Here is an 8,364-nt window from a genome sequence, read left to right on the forward strand (position 1 = left end):
TCAGTCTGATGGTTTCATATATTGTTCCCTACCTTAATTACTTAAAAATATTTATTTTGTGCATATGTATGAGTGTTTCACCTGTATGTCGTGTGGGCATCACATGTGTGTGCCTGGTGCCTGCAGAGCCAGAAGAAGGTGTCAGATTCTCTGAAACTGGACTCAAGGATGATTGTGAGCAACTATGTCAATGCCGAGAACCCAACGTGGGTTTCCTGGAAGAGCAACAAGTGCTGTTAACCATCTCTCCAGCTCCTTTAATCATTTTTTTTAACTTTACTTGTATGTGCGAATGCCCGAATGTAGGTCTGTGTACTACGTGCATGCTTGGGGGCCTGGAGATCACAAGAGAGCATTGGATCCACTGAACCTGGAGTTACAGGCGGTTGTGAGCCGACAAGCGAATGCTGGGAACCAAACCCCAGTTCTCTGCGGCGACTGCACCAAGTGTTCCTAACTGCTGGTCTCTCTGAACCTGCTATCTATTTTTAGACTAGACTTAGCCTCTGAGTCTGAGAGCCTCCTACCCAAGCTTTCCGGCGCTGGACCCAAACTCGGGCCTTTACGCTTGACAAGCAAACACTTTACCTACCGAGTAGTACCCCCACCCCCGAATCTTGAAAATATTTTAAAAAATAAAGTAACAATAAATATAGGCAATTTGTGGAAGCTCACTTTCTCCCCCAACCCCAAAGAAATTCCTCAATGGGCATGTTTTTATCTGTTTACGCATGCACCTACAAACACTCATCGTACAATCCAAGTTAGTGACACCTTTGGTACTTTGGATTTTGTAGTCTATGATAGACAGAGCTTTACTTTTTTATTACACATTAACACCCCCCCCCTTCCCTTGGAGTCTGAACAATGGTTAAACTGATACACCTGCATTTTACAGTGACTTACGAAAGCAAAAGTTTGAATTCATTTTAGTGCACTTTATAAGTTTTTCCAAAACCATATAGCAGCTCATATTTCTCACCTCTTCACCAAAAACCACAAGAGCTCACAGTGGCTTCTAGCCTGATCCTCCCGACGGGAGAGTTCAACCGTCCTGCGGTGGCTGGGGGAGGCGGGGACTGGCGGAGTGTGGGCTATGGCTGGGCGCAGAGGCCTCTGGGAGTTCCAGGCAAGGTTTGTCATGTGGTCCTTGGTAGTTGCTGCATCCGGTGTTGCAAGGAGATTAAATACATCAAGTTTGTGAAAATTCTTCAGTGTTTTTTGTTAATACAGATATTCATTGCATGGGACTATTGTTTCTGTATTTACTTGAGCTTTGTGTATGAATTTGTTAGTTTTTTTTTTAGCACTAAGCAGTATAGTGTTTTTTGCTAATTTCTTAGTGTGATTTTTAACAAATAAAAAATTAATTGAAATAATTCCATTTATTGGCAGATTATGACGGAATAAATCTAGAAATCAGCAACAAGAATAACTATAGAAACTTAAAAACACAAACTGGAACAATATACATTCAGAATAAATAGTAGTTCTTGAAGAAAGCAGGGAAGAAGTTTTAAAAATTCTAGAGTTAAATGAAAATGAAAACAGAAGCAGATACAGAACAGTCAGTTCTAAGTGAAAAGCTCATAGCTGTGGTTGCCCATACTGGAAAAAAAAAAGAAATCTCTAATGACTTAATGTTCCTCCAGATCAATGGTTCTTAACCTGTGGGTCATGACCTCTCTGGGGGTTGAATGATGACCTTTTCACAGGGTCACCTAAGACATCTGAAAATAGATATTTGCATTACAATTCATAAGAATAGCAAAACTACAGTTATGAAGTAGCAATGAAAATAACTTTGTGGTTGGGGTCACTACGACATGAGGAACTGTGTTAAAGAGTACAGCGTTAGGAAGGTTGAGAACTGCTGCTTCAGATCCTACAAACACAAGACAACACTTCAAAGGTAGAAGCAAGAGACTGGGGTGTCCTTTTCCTGATTCCATAGTGATTTTGAAGCTAGGCTGAGCTCCATGAGAAGCTGTATCAAAAGCAAGAAGAAAACAAACAATAGAAACATAAGGAAAAGCAGAAACTAGCAGAATGAAAGTAGTAAAGATTAGGGCAGAAATTAATGAAGCAGAAATGAAAAGAACAAAATCAAAGGATCAGTAAACGTAGATTTGGTTCTTTGAGAATATAAACAAGATTGAGAAGCCCTTCATCAAACCAACCAAAAAAGGAAAAGCTCCATTAATACAATTAGATATAAAAGGATGACACCACAGTAGACACTAATGAAATCCAAAGTTGTTGTTTTCAACTTGACACAAGTTAGAATTATTGCAGAAGAGGGAACCACAATTGAGAAAATGCTGTCATAATCTAGGTCTGTAATTAAGCCTGGGAGGCATTTTCTTCATTAGTCCCAGCTCACAGGAGGTGGTACCACCCAAGGGCAGGCTGTCCTGGGTGGTGTAAGAGAGCAGGCTGAGCAAGCCAGTAAGCAGCACTCCTTTATGGCCTCCATATCAGCTCCTGCCTAGAGGTTCCCGCCTTAACTTCCTGTTCTGACTTCCCTGGGAGATGGACTACAAGGAGTAAGTTGGAATAAACCCTTTCCTCCCTGAGTTGCTTTTGGGCATGGTGTTTTATCACAGCAATAGAAACCCTAACTGAGACACTTAGTCTCTTTAAAATATACAAAATATGTCTAAAAAACAAAACAAAAAAAAACCCAAAGTCTCTCTTTTTTATGGTACAAAAATTTACTAGTGCTATGTAGTAAATTTTTCATTTATTAAATTTATTACTAAATATTTGTTTCTATTGGTTAATTTAATTTAAATCATTTTTCATATGTTTTGATAATGTTTTCCCTTCCCCCAGTTCCTTCAAGATCACTATCTTCCTACTCACCCAGTTTTATGTTCTTTTTCCATTTAAAACAAATAAAAAAATAAGAAACATACAAAGCAACCCACAAATACAGAAACCAAAATAAATAAGCAAACAACCAATAAGACAAAAAAAAAAAAAAAAAGCCCAAACAAAGCCGTATGAGACAAAAGTTGACAAAAATAACCATTTAGTTCATTGTGTGTTGGCCAACCACTTCTGAGCTTGGAACCTACCATGAAATCTGAATAATATATCCAGTGAGACTTCATTGAAGAAAACTGATTTGTCCTTCACAGGTGGGTCTCAGTTGCTGGTAACTTCTTGGTGAGGAGTGGGAACTGTGTCTGCTTCCCCCTCTCAGTGCAGGGACTCCATCTAGCTTGAGTCTGTGTAGGCCTTATATGTGCTGCTACAGACTGTTCATACATGTGTACTCCTGTTGTGTCTACAGCACACTTTTTTTTTAATGATCCATCACCTCTGGCTACAGACAATCTGATGGAGGCATTTTCTCAACTGAGGCTCCTCTTTTCAGATAACTCTAGCTTCTGGCAAATTTTTAAAAATTACTAAAAAATAGAAACAAATAAAAAACCTACTTGTAGTAATACTTTCTCATTGGGACTGCCAGCCTGCAAATAATGACATGGAGACTTTTTATTAATTATAAAAGCTTAGCCTTAGCTTAGCCTTGTTCCTAATTAGTTCTTGTAACTTAAATCAACCCATATTTTTTTAAATCTATGTTCTTCCATGAGACTTGTGATCTCATTTCCATACTGCCCGTCCTGCTTCCTCTGTGTCTGGCTGGCGACTCTGTCTTTCCGCTTCCCAGGGTTCTCTCTCTGCCCAGAACTCCCACCTATACTCTCCTGCCTAGCTATTGGCCAGTCAGCTTTTTATTACACCAATCACAGCAATACATCTTCACACATTGTACAAATATCCCACAACATGAAGTTGTCAAAGTTAAAAATAGAAGATAAAAATTAAACAAAATATTCAAAAACTAAATTTATCAACACACTAAAAAAAATCCATATACCATAACCAAGTTTCTTTCATTCCAGAGATACAAGGATAGTTCAAATCAACAAATGAAGTATATAGTTACTCTCAAGTACAAAAATCATATAATCATCTGAATAGCTATAGGAGAGAACTTTGAAAAATATCAACATTTCTTTATAAGTCTTAAAGAAAATATCAGCAAAAGAAACATACTTCAATGTAGTAAATGCTATATACAGCAAACATGTTAAATGAGAAAACACTGAAATCATTTTCTCTAAAATCAGGAATGAGTCAGTGACGTACTCTTTCAACTCTTACTCAACACAATGTTGAGGTTTCAGAAAAAGCAGTGAGGCAAGAGAATGACATTAAAGGGAGACAAATAGAAAAGGAAGTAAAATTACCTCTACTTGCAGAAAATATGATCCTATACTTTAAAAATCCTCAGGACTCTAACAGAAAATTCTTTCATCTGCTAAGCACTTTCAGCAAAGTAGCAGGATACAAAATCAATATAAGAAACCAGTGAGGGTTTTTTCTTTTGAAAAGCCTTTTTATTTATTGAAAATTCCATTCAATACATTTTGATCACATTCTTTCTCTTCTTCCAACTCCTCCCAGATTCCCCTACCATGCTATGTACCCAATTTCATGTTCTTTCTTCCTTAAAACAAACACAAAACCATGGAGTCTGGTTTGTGTTGGCTGACTACTCCTGAGCAGGGGGCCTGTCCTGGAGTGTGGATCATCAAGCCACTGAAGAAAACGGATTTTTCTTCTAACAGCAGCTATCAATTGCAGATGGCTTCTTTATGCCCACTTCCTATTTCTGTACTGAGAGTTTGTCTGGCTTGAGCTTGTGCAGGTCTTGTGCGTGCTGACACAATTTATGTGCATCAGTCCTTGGAGTTGTCACCACCTCTGGCTCTTACAGTCTTTCCACTTCATTTTACACATAGATCCCTGAACCTTGAGGAGAGGGGTTTGATAAAGACATCCCATTTAGGGCTGAGGGCTCCAAAGTCTCTCACTCTCTGCATGTTGTCCACTCTCTTTCTTAATTTCCATCTCTGTAAGCTGCTTCTGTGGTGAAAGTTGAGTGATGGATACAACAATATGATCTATGGATATAGCAATATGTCATTGAGTAGTTTTATTACTATGTTCATTTAGCTGTATAATAGTCGTAAGTTTGTGACCCATCTAGTCTCACATTCTTGGCCTGATTCACAGTGTCAGATATGGGTTACATATAATGAAACAGTTCTTAAATCCAATCCCAAACTGGTTGAATCTGAAGATTGTTTTTGATAAGATGACTATTTTTTTTTTTTTTTGAGACAGGGTTTCTCTGTGTAGCTTTGCCCCTTTCCTGGAACTCACTTGGTAGCCCAGGCTGGCCTTGAACTCACAGAGATCCTCCTGGCTCTGCCTCCCAAGTGCTGGGGTTAAAGGCGTGCACCACCACCACCACCACCACCACCACCACCACCACCACCACAGCCCGGCTAGATGACTATTTTAACAATATTTATCCTTCCAATCCATGAGCATTTCCATCTTCTGATATCTTCAATTTCTTTCTTTTTTCCTGTTTTTTCAAGACAGGATTTCTCTGTAGCATTGAAGCCTGTCCTGGAACGCACTCTGTAGACCAAGCTGGCCTCGAACTTACAGAGATCTGTCTGCTCCTGCCTCCCAACTGCTGGGATTAAAGGCATGCGACACCACTGACTGGCTGACATCTTCAATTTCTTTTTCAGTGTTTTAGAGTTTCACTGTGCAAGTATTTCACTTCTTTTCTTCAAAAGAAAAAGATATCCAAATTAATAAAATTAGAAATGAAAAGAGACATTACAACAAACACTAAGTAAAAATAAAAATCTGTATTCCAACAAACTTGAAAATCTAAAAGTGGATGCATTTCTAGACTTTAACCCTAATTCTAATCTAACCCTAACCTAATACTAACACCCTAATCATAACACCTTTAAAACCTTAACCCATAAAGGTTATGGATTAGGACCCTGTCTTAGTTAGGGTTTTTATTGCTGTGAAGAGATACCGTGATCAGAGCAATTCTTATAAAGAAAACATTTAATTGGGATGGCTTGCTTACAGTTTCAGAGGTTCAGTCCACTATTATCATGGAGGGAAGCATGGTAGCACATAAGCAGACTTGGTGCTGGAGCTGAGAGTGCTACATCTCACAGGCAACAGGAAGTCAACTGACTGTCACACTGAGGGAAGATTGAGAAGAAGACCTCAAAGCCTGCCCCCACAGTGACACACTTCCTCCAATAGGGACATACCTCCTAATAGTGACACTCCCTTTGTGGGGCAGTTTCTTTCAAACGGCCACAGACCCCCAACCCTCTAACCCTCTAACCCTAACCCTAACCCTAATGCTAACTCTCTAACTCTTATTCCGGAGAGGAGCAAAGGCAATTGGAAATTCCCAGCTCCAAGTCAGCCATTGCCTTCAGGAGCCTGATCACAAAAACTTAAACCTGTCAACTGTAATTTATGCCTTCAAGAAGTGAAATTCTAGCTGGCAGGTTTGCTTCTGCCTGGAAAGCCCACTTCCTTACCTACTGGCCCCACCTTGTGGTTTAGAGTATAAAAGGAAAATGTAAACTAGACTCAGAATGAAGCCTTCCGGGAGCTATGCTGGCTTCAGTCCACTAGGGACATTTCTCTTCCATTTGTATCAGTATCACAGTGCTGTTTACAGAGAGATTCCAGCAACACAGGAAAGCAGGTGGATTTCTGTGTCAGAGACCAGCCTAGTCTACACAGTGAGTTCCATGCCAGCTGGGGCTACACAGTGAGACCCTTCTAAAATCAAACAAAAACAAAACCTCTGTTGAAGATTTGTATAAAGAATCTTTCATTCCCTTCTCATGCTCTTTCATGTGTTGTTCAAGAAATGCAGAGCAAAGTACTTTTTTTTAGGAACAGGCACAAATTCAGACACATACAGACACACAGAAGAGACATCCACAATAGAGACAGAGCAGATCACTCACACACACACACACACACACACACACACACACACACACACACAGAGAGAGAGAGACAGACAGACAGACAAAGACAGAGAGACAGACACTCAGAGACTTCTCTGTAGTTATCTCTAACTGATTAACAGACGTACTATGATGCTAACATGAGATCTTGGAAACAAAAGAGGAGAAGTGATGGTTTGATATGCTTGTGTCAAACTCCCTAGTTCATCCTTTAAAGAGGAGGCTTCATATTTCCAGTAATAATAGTTAGCTGGAAGACCTGTCATAAGGAGTTTGAAACCATTAGATTTCCAAGAAGACATAAATCTTACAAGATTAAAATGCAAGGTTTAAGCAAGAGTAACAGAGTGTCAATCAGTGACCACAGGAAGGATGAGAGCAAGGACAGCCACAGCCATGCTTATTTTAGAGGAATCATCCCTTGGGCGTGCATCACTTGGATTGTGTTCTTTTTTTTTAGATCGCACTGGTAGTTATTGGGGCCAGTTCACCCATACCTCAGCCTGTTCCTCACTTATTTTGCCTCTTCAGATATGCCCCTGTTCACAGGATATGAACCATCTGGGAGTGTTACAGCTCTGGAGGGAAAGGCATCCTGACTTATCAGGAAGCCTAGAGCTGCCATAAGACTCTCTGGAGGCTGGAGTCGCAATAGGACAGCTTAGCCTTGAGGGAAATGTACCTAACTTGCAGGGAAGTCAAGTGATATCTGAAGCTGGGGTGTGGTGGGGGATGGTCTACCCACAGGATATAGCAATCCTGCTCATCTCCTGGATAGAGCCCTTAGAGCTGAGCTTTGCTTCCTCCTCCCCTCTAAAGGGGTCTTCCCAGCAGAGCTCCGCTTCTTCTCTCTGGTCCAAGATGTTGCTCTTTCTGCTTCACTCTGCTGAAGGGGAAACCCGTGCAGAAATGTAGCAATCTCTTCTGGCTCTGGCAAAAACTTGTTACTTTTTTCTGCTCCGCCTTGCTCAGCCCCCCTAATGAAAAGTCTGTCTCAGCAAGGTTCTTTTGTTCTTGTGCACCTTGCCCAGCCCCCATAAGGGCATGTCTCAGCAAGGTTTTTCCTGCTCCGTCCCCTATGGGAACATCTCAGCAAGGTTATTCTATTCTGTGCAGGCGAATGAAGATCTTCACCCAAGACTTTTTAAAGAAAGAGATTTATTTGGGAAGGAGGCATCCAGGAGAGTGGCTGCCTCTGCCAGTGTGGGAAAGGACAGCCCCCAACTCAACAGACAGAAGGGCTTATACAGGGCTTCTTGGGGTTGAACTTTCTCCAGGGAGAAGATTTTCTGCTCAAGGGTTGGTTAGTTTTCCTGTCCAGGGATTGGTTAGTTTTATTGGTCAGGAGCTGAGATGGCTTTGATTTCAGGGCCAAACTGTGTTTTTCACTTGTCCTTTTTAGCCTTTTGGCTCTAATTTTAGGGCCAGGGTGTATTTCTTTCACTGGCTCTGATTCTAGGGACAAAGTGTG

The sequence above is a fragment of the Peromyscus leucopus genome, chromosome 6 (assembly GCF_004664715.2).
Source record: "Peromyscus leucopus breed LL Stock chromosome 6, UCI_PerLeu_2.1, whole genome shotgun sequence".
In the NCBI taxonomy this organism is placed as follows: Eukaryota; Metazoa; Chordata; class Mammalia; order Rodentia; family Cricetidae; genus Peromyscus; species Peromyscus leucopus.